Below are 14,789 nucleotides of genomic sequence, written 5' to 3' on the forward strand. Positions count from 1 at the left end.
GAAACTCAAGCCACGTTATTATGGACCATTCAAGATCATCAAACGAGGGGGTGAGGTGGCTTATGAGTTGGAGCGTCCCACAGATAGTAAAGTGCACAATGTGTTTCATGTATCACACCTCAAAAAGGTGTTGGGTCAAAATGTGATGCCTTCTGCAGTATTACCTCCCTTGGATGATGAGGGGAAATTGATCTTAGTGCCAGAATCCATTCTAGATAGTAGAGAGAAGCAGCTTCGCAGGAGAGTAATCAAAGAGTATCTAGTTAAGTGGAAAGATTTACCTATTGAATATGCTACTTGGGAGGGAGAAGTGATTTTGCAGCATCCAGCATTAAGATTGCTTAAGGCCAAGCAATTTTAGGAGGGGCGGACCTGTAATGTCCCATTTTTTTTGAGGAGTTAATTATAAAGTTATCAATTAAAAATATATATTACAAGGTAACTTAGTAAATTAAATAAAAAAAATCTTCTAGAGGTTGCTAGAAGAAGCGGAGAAAAATTAAAAAGGAGGTCAACCTATCAAGGAAAAAAGAATAAATAGGCATTGAGGGCTCATTGCCTATCATCAAGTTTTATTATTGAATTTTTGCTGATGTGCGTTGTGGAGCCTAGGGTTTCTACAAGTAGTCACAATTGGCCATTGAGAATGAAAACTCTCAATTGGTATGCATTTTTGAGGGTGTGAAAGATCACCTGAATTATTGCAACTATGGGAAGGATATTTGAGTCCTTTCACTTGTGCTTAATTGCTAGTTTGGAGTTTCCAGTGGAGTTGCACTTTCACCATATCATCTTCAGCATTTGGTCTCCACCATTTGATCAATCCAATGGCCTATTGGTATGGGTCATTACAGTGAATCAGGATCTTAAACTTTTACTTGCAAAAACAAATTATTGATTTCACACCTAATACATCTCATATCTATCATCAAAATTGTAGTGCTAAAATGTTAATTAAAACATCACATCCATGAAGAGATTCAACACATAACACAAATTATTTGGTTACCCAAAAACACTTCGATGTAAAGGTAAAACTTGGGTGGGGATGAAATCCACGAACCTTCACTGTTGCAAAAACAAAGTTAACCTATTAGGATTACAATGTTTGATCATAATATATGATTTACCCTGTGAGGGGTCTACCCTATTAAAAGCTTTAAGATTGTTAGGTCTTACCATGTTAAAGTGTTTTACACTTACAATCAAGTAAGGACTCTATTAGGAGATTTACATAGATCTGTTAGGATCACTCAGTTAAGAGAATTTCCCTGACATAATCTTGTTAAAAATTGATTCAGTACCTAACCCTCAATTCGCTTTGTAAGTTGATTTTTGATCTCCTCTATTCAATATCTCAATTTGATCTCTTAATCTGACCATCTTTATTTTTCCCTTCACTACTTGTTTGTCTAATATCCTCTCAGACTTGGCCTTTCTTACTTTGTTTTATCTGTGTTCACTCCTTCACTTGTGCATTCACCTATTCATTCACACACACATGTGCTTCTTCTTTCCCTCTTTATGATCCAAGGGTTAGAAGCCTCTTTAAATAGATGATCTTCGAAAGTTCTAGATCATAATCAATGGTTCATAATTCATCTCTTTTGTTGTTTCCCTTCTAATTTTTTTATTGGTCGATTTCCTTTCCTCGGTATCACTACCATCTATAAAGACACATAAAATCCATCTTAATTATATCTATAATCATTAATTGTATATAGAAGTTGGCCAAAAATGGTTTAAAAAGGTATTTATGCAATTAAAAACTCACATGACAAAATTGTTAGGATTAACCATTGGCAAAAATAACAATTAGTCTAGGGAAGTTTGGTTACAATAAGGAGACAAAAACACACAAAAAATTCATGCTTTTGCCCAACAAAAATGGGCAACTAAATCGATTTTTCAAATTATGGATTCAGAATTGGGCAATATTTTAACTAATGCTCAATAAATTAGAGATGAAGGTGTCAAATTCTTTTAGAATCTTCTTGCACCAGCAAATCACCCATTTCCTTTGACCTCACAAGTTGAGGAATTCATTCAGCATATCCCTACAATGACATCCCCCATGGAGAATACTAAGCTCTTGGCCCTACTCACCATTCAAGAAATTCAAGAAGTAGTCTTCTCCTTCCCCCCAGACAAAGCTCTAGGTCTAGATGGCTTTACGACTCTATTCTTTCAAAGTTGTTGGGAGTTTATTGGTTAGGATCTTCTAGCAGCCATTGAGAAATCTAGAAAGTTCAAATCTATGCTAAAGTACTTCAATTCTAAAAATATTGCAATCATTCCAAAAACAAAGGAGCCCAAAACTTTTGTAGATTTTCGCCCAATCTCACTTTGCAACTTGACATTCAAAATTATTACTAAAGCTATTTATTTGTGACTTCAAAAAATTCTCCCATTCATAATTTATCTCGAACAAGGTGGCTTTGTTCCTGGTAGAGAAATAATGGAGGGTGCAATGGTAGCTCATGGAGTCCTACACCATCAATAGTAATCAATCCTACAACTTTGGTATCAAGTTAGACATGCAAAAGGCATATGATAGAGTCTGTTGGCAATTTCTTTTTCAAGTTCTTCAAAAAATGGGTTTTGATAAGCATTGGTGTAATTGGATTAAAGCATGCATTTTGGGGACTTGGTTCTCAGTTATTATTAATGGATCAACATTAGGTGTCTCCGACAAGGTGATCCTCTTTCACTAGATTTATTTATCATCATGGATGAAGCCCTTAGCAGGACTATCAAGCACCATCATTTATCTGACAAGTGGAAAGGAGCAAAAATTGAGGATACATCAATCTCAGTCACGCATTCTCTATTTGTTAATGACACATTATTGTTCGATACTTCACTAGTTTCAAAGGCTAAGCAAATTGCAAAAATTTTAACACAATATTCAGGAGTTTCAGGGTAGAAAATAAATCCTCAAAAGTAAAAAAAATTCTTATTTAACACAAAGAAAGTTATATCAGACAAGATAGTGCATATTTTGGGGTTTTCTGAGGATTTTCTACCCTGCACTTATCTTAGGATCCCTTTTTTTATGGGATCCAATAAGAAAAGTTTTTGGGATGACATCTACCAAAGAATTAAGAGCAAAATTGCCCCCTAGAAAGTTAGATGGTTGTCATTATCAGGCAGAATATTGCTTATTAAATCAGTTCTTTCTGCAATACCAAACTACTGCATGGCTATCATGCATGCATCGTCTTTTGTCACTTCACAAATTCAAAAACTTATTAGGGTCTTTCTATTGTATGGAAATTTGACAAATGAAAAGAAACTTCCACTTATTTCTATCCAAGACATGGCACATATTCCTCCTTTAGGAGGAGCTGGAATTCATGATTTGACAGCAAGGAATAAAACATTTAGTGGTAAGCTGGCTTGGCACATGTATACTAAATCACAGTTAGTATGTTATCAAATAATGCAATAGAAATACCTAGATAATAATGATCCACATAGAATATTCTCTATGTTGGACCCTCCTAAGGGATCTATTATTTGGGATTTCATGATTGCATCTAGAGACATTGTTCTTAAGTACATTTCTTGGGAATTAAATTGTGAGAATAAGATCAACTTTTGGGGTGACTCTTGGAATGGACAACCTCCCCTAATTGCAATGCCAAATATATAAAAAATTGTATCAGTTATAGAAGTAGAGTGGGGTAATCTTGTTATTCATTTTATGGATGCAATATACATTTTTTCAAGGAAAGTAATATGGAAATATCCAAACCAACTCCCTTTAGATCCTCAATGTAAACAATAGCTTCAATCTATTTTCTCAAAAAGACAGGCTTTTGTGTCAAGGTTGAGGATTGATTACTATGGATTCCGGCTAAGAATGGAAATTATTCAATTAAGGAAGGATATTATTGGTGTAAAATAGTATTCACTATTTACATTTACTTAAGTTTACTTAGGTTAATGTATTATTTTATTATTTTGCATTATTTTATTTGTGAGACAGTTAGGAGTTTGCGCACCTTTTTGAGTTGTCATGTTGACAACACAGGAGTATGCAACTCTCTTTTAGCACATGGTGTCTACAACATTGATTTGCATTTCACACCCTTGTAGGCTTATCCTCTCGTCACCACACTTACTTCCATGCTTAATGGAGGATAACCCATATCTAGTGGACATGTGCCTAATTGTATGACATATCATGTAGCTGATTATGAGGCATTCTAGATTTATCTTAGAGGCCTTTATATGCAAGCACTCCTAGTGTAATTTTACATGGCATATTGAATATATTGTCATTCTAATCATACTCCCTCTTTTGGTCTACAATTGTTCTTGTGTTTGAGTTCTTGGTTCCTAGCTAAATTTTTCCCTTAGGAAAATTCTTGCATGGTATCAGAGCTTGGAGATTTTCTCATCACATAGCCTTTTTACTTCAACGCCTTAGCTTGAATTCAGAGTACTACTAAAATTGGGAGTGTCCAGAGCTAGATCTGACCTTGCCATTGCATCTGGAATGTTGAATCGGTCAAGATCAACTATAAAATTGGCTACCTTGGCCCAAAGTCGACCGTGAGGCAAATTCTTTTTGCAAATTGGAACCTAGAGGCCCCAATTTGCAGTTCGAGTATCGTAATTTTTTGCAAATTTAATTGATTTATTCAAATCTGCATTTTTTCTCTACTTTTTGACTATAGATTTTTGAAAAAAAAAAATTTACCTTTTTTTTGCCCTTTGAGTACCCAACGGAGAATTTTTTTTTTGTAGAACCAGGCTGTCAGATCCCAGCTCTGCAGTGTGGGGAATTTATTTTATTTGTGCGCAAGAGTATATTCTCTACTATAGGGAATATTTCATAGGTAGGCTTTATATTTTATTTAGCACTGTACCTCTGAAAAAAATTAGGTCATACCACAGGGCACACAGCTTAACCAACAAGAAAATTTTAGTGAGGCTGCAACCCTCGATAGCTAAGTCTTCCACCGATCAAGCAAGCCTCACCTTCACCGGTGGCTTCAGCCACTTTGTTTTCCTACGATGGCCCTTTTGTTATAAAGACCACAGAACTCATACCTTTGGTCGATGTGGGATAATTTACTTATCCCCCTGCCGACCTGATTAAAATTTTGGCACTGCTTGGAGTCACCGGCCTGAATAGTAGTTTTTTTGGCAGAAATCTTTTTGGCGCACACAGTATCTTTGGTGGCCTGAACCATCCAACCCCACAACTCCCACTTGTAGACTTTATAACCCAGTGACGTCAACAATAATTGGCCCATGTATCAGACTTTCTGGCCAACATAAGTGCTTTTATGGCCTGCGCTTTTTAAAAAATTTAGCGTCGTAAAAAGGAGTTCGACAATTGTTTTTTAAGATTTTGACCATTGCTTTGTGATCTCTAGTAGAGTCTCCTACCCTCGGCATATTCTATTTCAATTGAATATTCTGATGACTTTTTTGAACCCGCCCCCACAGGACAACCACCAGCCATGCAGACTAGTCTTGAACAGACTATGAGTAGACAGTCAAACAGTTGTTAGTATGAGAAGATAGCCATGCAAGCGTTGAGCCAACTTCCACCAAACCCATTCGTTGGCTGCCACATGTACTTGCAGACACGTCATCTTGACAATAGTTATTCTGTCACATAGACTGCCATGTCCACTGTTGTACATCGTATAGATTTTGACATGTCACGTCCGTATGGTACAGACGCTAGATCAACCTGACATGTCAACCCAGGGGGCCTTTTTTGCTAACATCAGCAGAGCACTAGGTTAAATTTGAATGACATATGACCGTCATTCACAGGCCTTTTATAACTGCTTCGACAATCATTTGACCGTTAATTTTAAGCTCGCAATATTTGCTCCAAACCCCTCTCCAGATTGCTTTTCAATTTGGCAGCCTAACTTTGCAAGCCCTTAACTTGGACATCTGGACTCCGATTCAGGTGTAATTTTTTTGTAATTGGGTAGAATTTCCTGAATTTTATAGTGGTGGTGTTGTTTTCTAGTTTTGGTGTTCAGATTTTGTAGAAATTGCATTTTTTGGCAACTATACTTGCATAATCCTGCTTTTTGCAACTTCAAACGCTCTGTACGGGCACATCTGGTCACTTTTTCAGGTTTTATTTTTTTCAAAGTGTGTTTTTTTTGTTTGCTTTCCAGATCTAAAGTTAGATTCTAGGGCTGTATGGACAAGTTTCTCACTTTCAGAATTAGGCCTTTTCTCAGCATTGTAAAGCTTTGATTCTTTTTTAGAATTGTTGTAAATCTGAGTTGCAGTGCTTAAGTGACAGATTTAAGCCTCATGAGGTAGTTGTAAAAGCAAAATCAAAAAGTCCACTTTATTCATTTTGACAAGTGGCCCATTGTACACGCATTACTTATAAAGTGCCAAAAGCATCCTTTTTTTTTTGTGGGGGGGGGGTTCTATGTTTTTTGTCTCTCTATTGTGCTCTTTTCATTTTCTCCACCATGGGTTTTAAATGTCCTCCTCTAACTTCACACAACTATTCTACATGGAAAGATATTGCATGGAGTAGATTAATGGAAAAGGGATATAGTCTTTATGTTGAAGGTAAAATTCCTAAACCTATTGATGCTATAGAACTCATTAATTGGAAAACTCAAGACCAACATGCTTTAGGAGCTATCAGGAGTTGTGTACATGGGGATCTCCTCTTTCACATTACCAATTGTTCAAAATCTAAAGAAGCTTGGGATAAAATTGAGTCATTATATGGTAAGGTGGATGAAGAAAAGGGATTTCAGATTGAAGATGATCTACTTCTCTTGGATCCAAAGAATTTTGACACAATTTAGGATTATATCATCAAAGCCAATGAATATAGGGCACTTCTAAAAGATTGTGGAAACCCCATGAAAGATGAAAAGTTGATTCATCACATCGCGAAGAGGCTATCTTCTGAGTATACTTCCTTTGTTTCGAGTTTTAATACTCATAGGTTGACCATGGGATCTGCTTACCAGAAGCCTTCATTTGATGCATTTACAGAGATGTTGATTTTTGAACAATCTCACTTGATGGATTTAGGACTTCTCAAGTCATCAAATACCAAAGCCTTGGTGGCTAGTGATGAGCACAAATCAAGTCAAGGAGGGAAAAGCAACAACACGAAAAAGTAGTCGAAGCAGAAAACACAATCTGAGACACAACAATCCTCCTCTCAACAAGGTGGTTCTTCTTCCAACAAGAAGGGAAGTAATGAAAAGAAGGACAAACTCTTTTGTGCATACTGCAAAAAGCCAAATTATGACGAGCATCATTGCAAGACTAAAAGAATCGATGAGTTAGAAAACCTACTAAGGAAGAACAAGATTCAAGTGCTAGGTACTTCCAAGGATTCAACTCCAACCTCTTCAAAGGGTAAAGGGAAAGAACTTATGGCAAACACAAGTTCTTCTTCGGAATGGATACTTGACTCAAGTGTCTCTTACCATATGGGTTCTTCGAAGGAAGACTTTTCTTCATTGAAGCAGTCAAAGGTACCACACATCTTCGTGGGGGATGATACTAAAATGGAAGTTGAAGGAAAAGAACATGTGGGAATGGAAAATGGGGAATTCAAAGATGTTCTCTACATTCCAAACCTTAGTACCAATCTCCTCTCAATTTACCAAATCACTCACCTTGGAGATGGTCACAAAGTTGAGTTCCTTCCCGATTTAGTAATGGTACGAAGTCTTAGAGATGATTGATTGGTTGTAGTGGGAAAAGTCAATGATGACAAGAGGTTTTATTCCTTCTCCCACTTTGTTCCTAAGTCTCCTTCTCAAGCCTTGTTAACTCACTCTACTTCACACATCAACCTATGGCATTAGTGGTTTGGTCACCTTGTCTTCTGCTCTCTTTAGCAACTTTGCTCAAAACATATGGTCAAAGGTCTACCCAACATCAACTTTTCTAAGGGATAAAGTTCATCATGTTCAGTGGACATGAATCTCAAGGAGAAGTATGATAAAGGGAAGTCTTCTAGAGCTCCAATTGTTCTTCAGCTAGTTTACATGGTTTTAGCAAGACCCTTTGCAGTGACTTCAGTCAGCCAAGGCCGCTACATCCTCACATTTGTTGATGACTTTTCGAGATTCACTTGGGTCTACTTCCTTCATCACAAGAATGAAGTGGTTCATAAGCTTCAAGAATTTAAGACTCGTGTTGAACACAAGTCAATGAAAGCCATCAAGGTTATAAGGGTGGATAATGAGAACAGATACGTAGACAGAAGACTTAGGGACTTTTGTAGAATTGAGGGGATTGATCTTCAGAACCCACTAGCATTTAGTCCGCACAAGACAAATATTGCAGCTATGAGGATTAGGACTCTTAAAACCATGGAAAGTTGCATGATAAAAGCCAAGTCTCTCAATCCTACACTTGAAGTTGAAGCCATTAGCAGTGCTACTCACATACTTAACAGATCTCCTCATAATGCCTTAGATGCGAAGACTCCTTTTGAGGCATGGTGTGGCAGAAAACTAGTTGTGAGTCACCTTAGAGTCTTCGGTTGTTCAGCATGGGCAAACCTATCTTCTAGGAGTTGCAAGGCACTGACAGCTAGGCCATATACCTTCATTGATTATAAAGACAAAGCAAAGGCTTACAAACTTATGGATCTAGAGACTCACGAGATCTTTGTGGAGAAGGATGTTCACTTTGAGGAAAGTTCTCCAAGCTTATCCTCTACTCCTCTTTGCACATCATACACTATGGAAACTGATAGTGACACATGCGATAGTGCTTCAACAAGTTTAGACACATGGGGTTCTATCAACAGTTGGAGTGAGAGGTCACTTCATCAGTTCAGTCCACATGCTTATATTACCACAGTGAAAGGTCCAACACAACATGATACATCTCTTCTTTGAGCTCTAACTTCAATTGACTTGGGAGATAGACTTGAGGACTTACATCTTCTCATTGATGAAGGTGATCCTTCTACAATTGTTGCGAGGGCTCACTCTGACCCTTATGTATATTCTCTACATGATTAATCCTCATAGGCTGGTATGATTGTGGATCCTTATGAACAATAATTAGTGGAGGTCTCTTTGTTAGTTAAGGAGACAGATGATTCACTAGAACAGGTTCAACAGACATTCTTGCCTAATTTGCATTCGTTCTTTTCAGCACAGTTGGAAAGGGTGAGCATCAGCATCAGTACAAGGATACTTGAGCAGGTTTTAGGGCCAACATACATCTTCAGGAGTATACCTTTGCCATTGTTTCTTCCTAAGGGGAGGAACACCATTATGTATTCTTGGACCAGCTTCTTCATCGAAACAACTTTCACTTGTCGATATTCTTCTTGGGTGGGGGGGGGGGGGGGGGGGGAGCCTATTCTCTCTCTTCCTTCTCTCATCATTCTCTTATGTATATATTGGATGTATGTCGTAATGGGGGGATCTTGATTACTCCATCCATCCATGCATCCTTATTCATCTCTCTTTTTGGGGGAGGGTTTTTCCCATGAGGTTTTCCCTCTTTCTCCACTTTATGAGAGATTTGCATTTCATTATGTACATGGGTACCTAACATGGCCTAGTAGCCAATACCCATTATGCATCTTCATCCTAGTTTTCATAAGCTTAAGAGCATTCCCCTAAGTTGCACTTAAGGGGGGGTGTTGGTGTAAATAAGTATTCACTATTTACACTTACTTAAGTTTACTTAAGTTAATGCATTATTTTATTATTTTGCATTATTTTATTTGTGAAACACTTAGGAGTTTGTGCACCTTTTTGAGTTGTCATGTTGACAATACAGGAGTACGCAACTCTATTTTAGCACATGGTGTCTACAACACTGATTTGTGTGTCACACCCTTATAGGCTTATCCTCTCATCACTGCACTTAGTTCCATGCTTAATGGAGGATAACCCATATCTGGTGGACATTTGCCTGGTTGTATGACATATCATGTAGCTAATTACGAGACATTCTAGATGTATCTCAGAGGCCTTTATATGCAAGCACTCCTAGTGTACTTTTACATGGCATATTGAATGTATCATCATTTTGATCATACTCCCTCTTTTGGTCTACAGTTGTGTGTGTGTCTGAGTTCTTAGTTCCTAGGTGAATTTTTCCCTTAGGCAAATTCTTACAAATACAAACTTCTCCAACAAGTTGATTTGGCAAAATCTCCTTCTCGAGCCTTCATGTTCTACTGGAATAAGGTAGTGTTACCTAAGGCTAGGTGCTTTGTGTGGCTAGCAATTAAGCTCAAGATTCTAACAAGTGATCGGTTGGTTAGGCTAAGTATTGCTTCTCCTTTTAAATGTGTTTTATGTCAAGAAGAATATGAGTTAGTTGACCATCTTTTTGTGAGTTTTCATTTTGCATACTAGTGCTAGACGTTTATCTTAAACAAATTAAATTATTCTACTCCACTACAAAATAACATCTAGTACATCTTTTAGGCATGGCCAGTTCTTTAGCCCAATGCCCTTTTTGTAGGAATTTGGAAATGTGCACCTGCATTGGTAATTTGGGCAATTTGGTGCAAAAAAGATAAGAGGATTTTTAGAAAAGAAGTATCGTCTATAGAGAGAGTGTTACAAACCATTGAAAAATCGATCTCAAAAGTTACCAATACAAGTGTTAATAGATGTAAATCTAATCCAATTACCACTTCCTAGGATGGAAGTATCATTCGGGAATGAAAATCAATGTTCATACCATTAGGACTTAGCACATCTTCAAAATTACAAACACCTATAGATAGATCTATAGTTAAATGGAAACCCCCTATGCCTAGATTTGTCAAGCTCAACTTTGATGGAGCATCTAGAGGTAACCCAGGACAATCGGGATTGGGTGCATGCATTAGAGATTGCACTAGTAAAGTGCTAGCACTTACAATGGCACCCTTACCTATAAGAACTAATAATATGGCTAAGGCTTAGTCATTGCTTTCAGGATTAATTCTTGCCAAGAAAGGGAATTTCCATCATGTGCAGATTGAAGGTGACTCTCAAGTTTATAATCTCAGCTTGTATTAAGAGACAATCATCATCTTGGAAACTCAAGTATGTCCTACAACAAATTTGGAATATAATTGATCAGTTTCAGGAGGTTACATTATCACACACATACAGAGAGGGAAATAAAATTGTTGATTATCTCTCCAACTTAGGTTGTAATGGGAATACAACTTTTACATTACAACTTTCTAAATTCATGGAGCATTACGAAGACTTGCAGAAATTGATCTCTAATGAGTTTGTGGACTGCCAACAATAATTGGTTACTTTTCACATTTGTATTAGTGGTGAATGCCTAGTCATTTTTGAGCTCCAGTATTATTGTCAAGTTTCAACAACTGTCGAGATCCAATACTTGTTGAGCTAGGTAGGGTGAAGCATTTGTCGAGCTACATTGGCATAGTGTCTACTAAGTAAGCTTAGGTTTAGTGTTGACCGATTTGCTCGAGTCTTACCAAGTAACTCATATCAGTGACTACCGAGTGTCTACCAGGCATCAAGTGGCAGTGTGTTGATTGAGTTCCAGTTGGGTGTTTGCTGAGCAAAGTAGGGCTAGTCGGCTCCAATTCTCAGTGCTCTTGGCTTAGAACACCCTGTCACATAAGAAACTAATTGGCCTCTTCACTTGAATTACACCAAAGCAACAATTTGGGGTGTGCCTTGTTCCACTGGTATTTTAGATGTCATCACTGAAGGCTCGAGTTCGGGATGGGAGGTTGCTCCTTTACCATGTTCAAATTTTGGATGGGGTTACTCTATACAACTTGGTTTGGCTTCCACTTTTGCTGAGGGTCCCTCATGCGAGGACATGGAAGAAAGATAGTACAAAGGATTCCCTCTATTTTTTGGGTTTATTTTTTCCAACTTCAGGCATGTTTTGTAAAACATTGACAATTTTGGTTGAATTTGAGTCCTCCATGCCTGTTGTTTGATATGCTGGAAAATGTAAAATTCAATAAATATTGAATTTTGGTGAGAATATTTTTATTCATCGATATAATATGATTGTAAATATTGATGCTTGTTACTTGTACACATTGCGACAATGCTAGGTTTTCTTTTATGGTTCTTTCCTAGTTGAACTCTTGAACTAGTTTATATATATATTCAGTGGCTTGTCCACATTTTTCCAAAAAAATAAAAATAATTACAATATAACCAATATCAGAAAATAATAGATCGCACAAAAGAGAACACAACACATCAAGATTTAACGTGGTTCACCCAATCCTTGGTCTATGTCCACCAACAACAAGTCCAATAGTATTACTATCTAGTGATTACAATCTGTAATCCCTTACAACTCAATACCATAACAAGAAGCTACAATGTCGCCATACATTATGAAATTCCTAACCCTAAGCTTTTTTATACAAGCTTTTTATTGCTTACAAAATTAGGGCTAGAATAAGTCATCAAATAGAAAAATAATAGTAGATGCCTTTTACAATATAAGGTCATTTTGGCTTCGGGTGTTACAGCTCAAGCCCACCATGTATTGTGATAGAGAGTGCACCTAGGGCGCTACCCCTTGACCCTATCTCCCCATAGAAATAATTTGGGGAGAAATCACAGTGAATAAACTTCTGAGTTTGATTAGGCTCCATATCATAAAAATCTCCCACTTGGAGACTAATCAGACTCCACAACAATAACCTTCCACTTGGAGACTGATCATAGCACTATTAAACCTATAGCTCCCATTGGAATATCAAAGCACTCTAGACTCTGTTGTTCTTTTATTTTGTTCAGTCTAGAAGACCAACCAAAGTTGAAAAGGAGTTCAAATTCTCCCTTGTCACTGCCTTGCTAAACATATTTGCTAGATTACTTCTCCAGCTTTAACTATCCATCATCCAAAAACTAAATGAATGAAATGGTATCGCAACTGTATGTGTTTTATCTTTGAATGTAGAGCATAATTCTTTGCAAGATGAATGACACTCTAGATATCTGTAAACAAATAATTATCCCTCTATGAGTATCCCAATTCTTCCATGAAGAACTGAAGCAATATCATCTACTTGGTTGCCTCTATAATAGCTTGACATACACCTCTATAGTGGATAAAGCATTAACCTTCTATAACCAAGAAACTCAACTCATTATTGCCCCATCAATAGTAAATACATAAGCTATAGTACTCCACTTGGTATCAATATCCCCTACCAAATCTGACTCAACACAACCTTGTAAATTAGTAGTAGAGCCCCCAAAATGTAAGCACTTACTAGATGTTCTTCTCAAATATCTAAGAATCTATTTAACTGCATTCCAATGCTCAATTCTTGGATGACTCATGCTTGCTAATGACTCCCACTACATGTGCAATATCTAGCCTTCTACACACCATAGCATACATCAAGCTTCCTATAGCTAAATTATAAGGTACCTTGGACATCTTAACCTCCTCTTCTTGTCTCTTTGGACACATCTCCTTAGTCAATTTCAAAGGACCAGGTAAAGGTGCGCTGACAACTTTAGCATTCTCCATATAGAAATGTTACAACACCTTTGCAATATAATCAACCTAAGATAATGACAATTTTTTATTTTTCCCATCTCTCCAAATTTTTATACCAAGGAATTGCTTTGTTTCCCACAAATCCCTCATAGAAAATGAATGTGTTAATTGTTCTTTTAACCCCTTAATGTCATCCATGTTAAGCCCAACTACAAGCATATCATCAACATATAAACATAAAATAATGTAGTTGTCATCATCTAATATAATAAAAATGATTTGAATGACACCTATTGTATCCATGTTTATGCATAAAACTAACAAATTTTAGATACTATTGCTGAGGTGCTTACTTCAATTCATATAAACTCTTTTTCAATCTGCACACTAGATTCTCCTTACCTTGGACCTCAAACCGCAATGGTTGTTCCATATATATCTCTTCATCCAAATCACCATGAAGAAAGGTTGTTTTAACATCAAGATACTCCAAAAACAAATCTTTAGTCACCACAATACTTAAAACAATACAAATAGAAGTCATTTTAACAACAAGAGAAAATATCTCATCAAAATCAATGCCCTTTTCTGTGGAAATCCTTTTATGACTAACCTAGCTTTAAATCTTTTCTTACCTTAATACTCTTCTTTCAACTTGTAAACCCATTTATTCTTTAAAGTCATTTTACCTACAGACAACTTGCATAAATCTCATGTCTTATTTTTCAACAAAGAGTCCATTTCTTCTTTCATGGATGACTCCCACTAAATCTTTGTATCCACCTGCACAACTTCATCATAACATTCAGGTTAACCAACATTAGTAAGTAAAATATAATACAAAGAAGGAGAAAATATTTTTAGGGGTCTAATTAGCCTTGTTGACCATCTAACATTCACTGGGGTGTGTGGTATTTGTTGTTGCAGTTGTTGTAGATCATGAGGAACTATTGGAACATCATCTTTTGGAGTATCATCCAACATTACATAATCATTTTCTTTCTTCTCATGTTGTTGCAACATATCTTTGTACAACACTTTCTCATTGAATATGACATCCCTGCTTCTAATAATTTTACAATTTTTAACATTCCAATTCCTATAACTAAATTCATCAATTCCATATCCAACAAATGCACATTTCTTTGACTTAGCTTCTAGCTTGGTTCTATTTTTGAAATATATATGTACAAATGCTTCACAACCAAAGACTTTGAGAAAATAATAACTTACCTTCTTACTAGTCCATGCTCCCTCTGGAACACCATAGCCCAAAGGAGTAAAGGGACCTCTATTAATCAAATATACAATAGTATTGACAACCTCCT

Source organism: Cupressus sempervirens, chromosome 6 (genome assembly GCF_028749045.1).
Source record: "Cupressus sempervirens isolate cs-2001-9-10 chromosome 6, ASM2874904v1, whole genome shotgun sequence".
Lineage (NCBI taxonomy): Eukaryota > Viridiplantae > Streptophyta > Pinopsida > Cupressales > Cupressaceae > Cupressus > Cupressus sempervirens.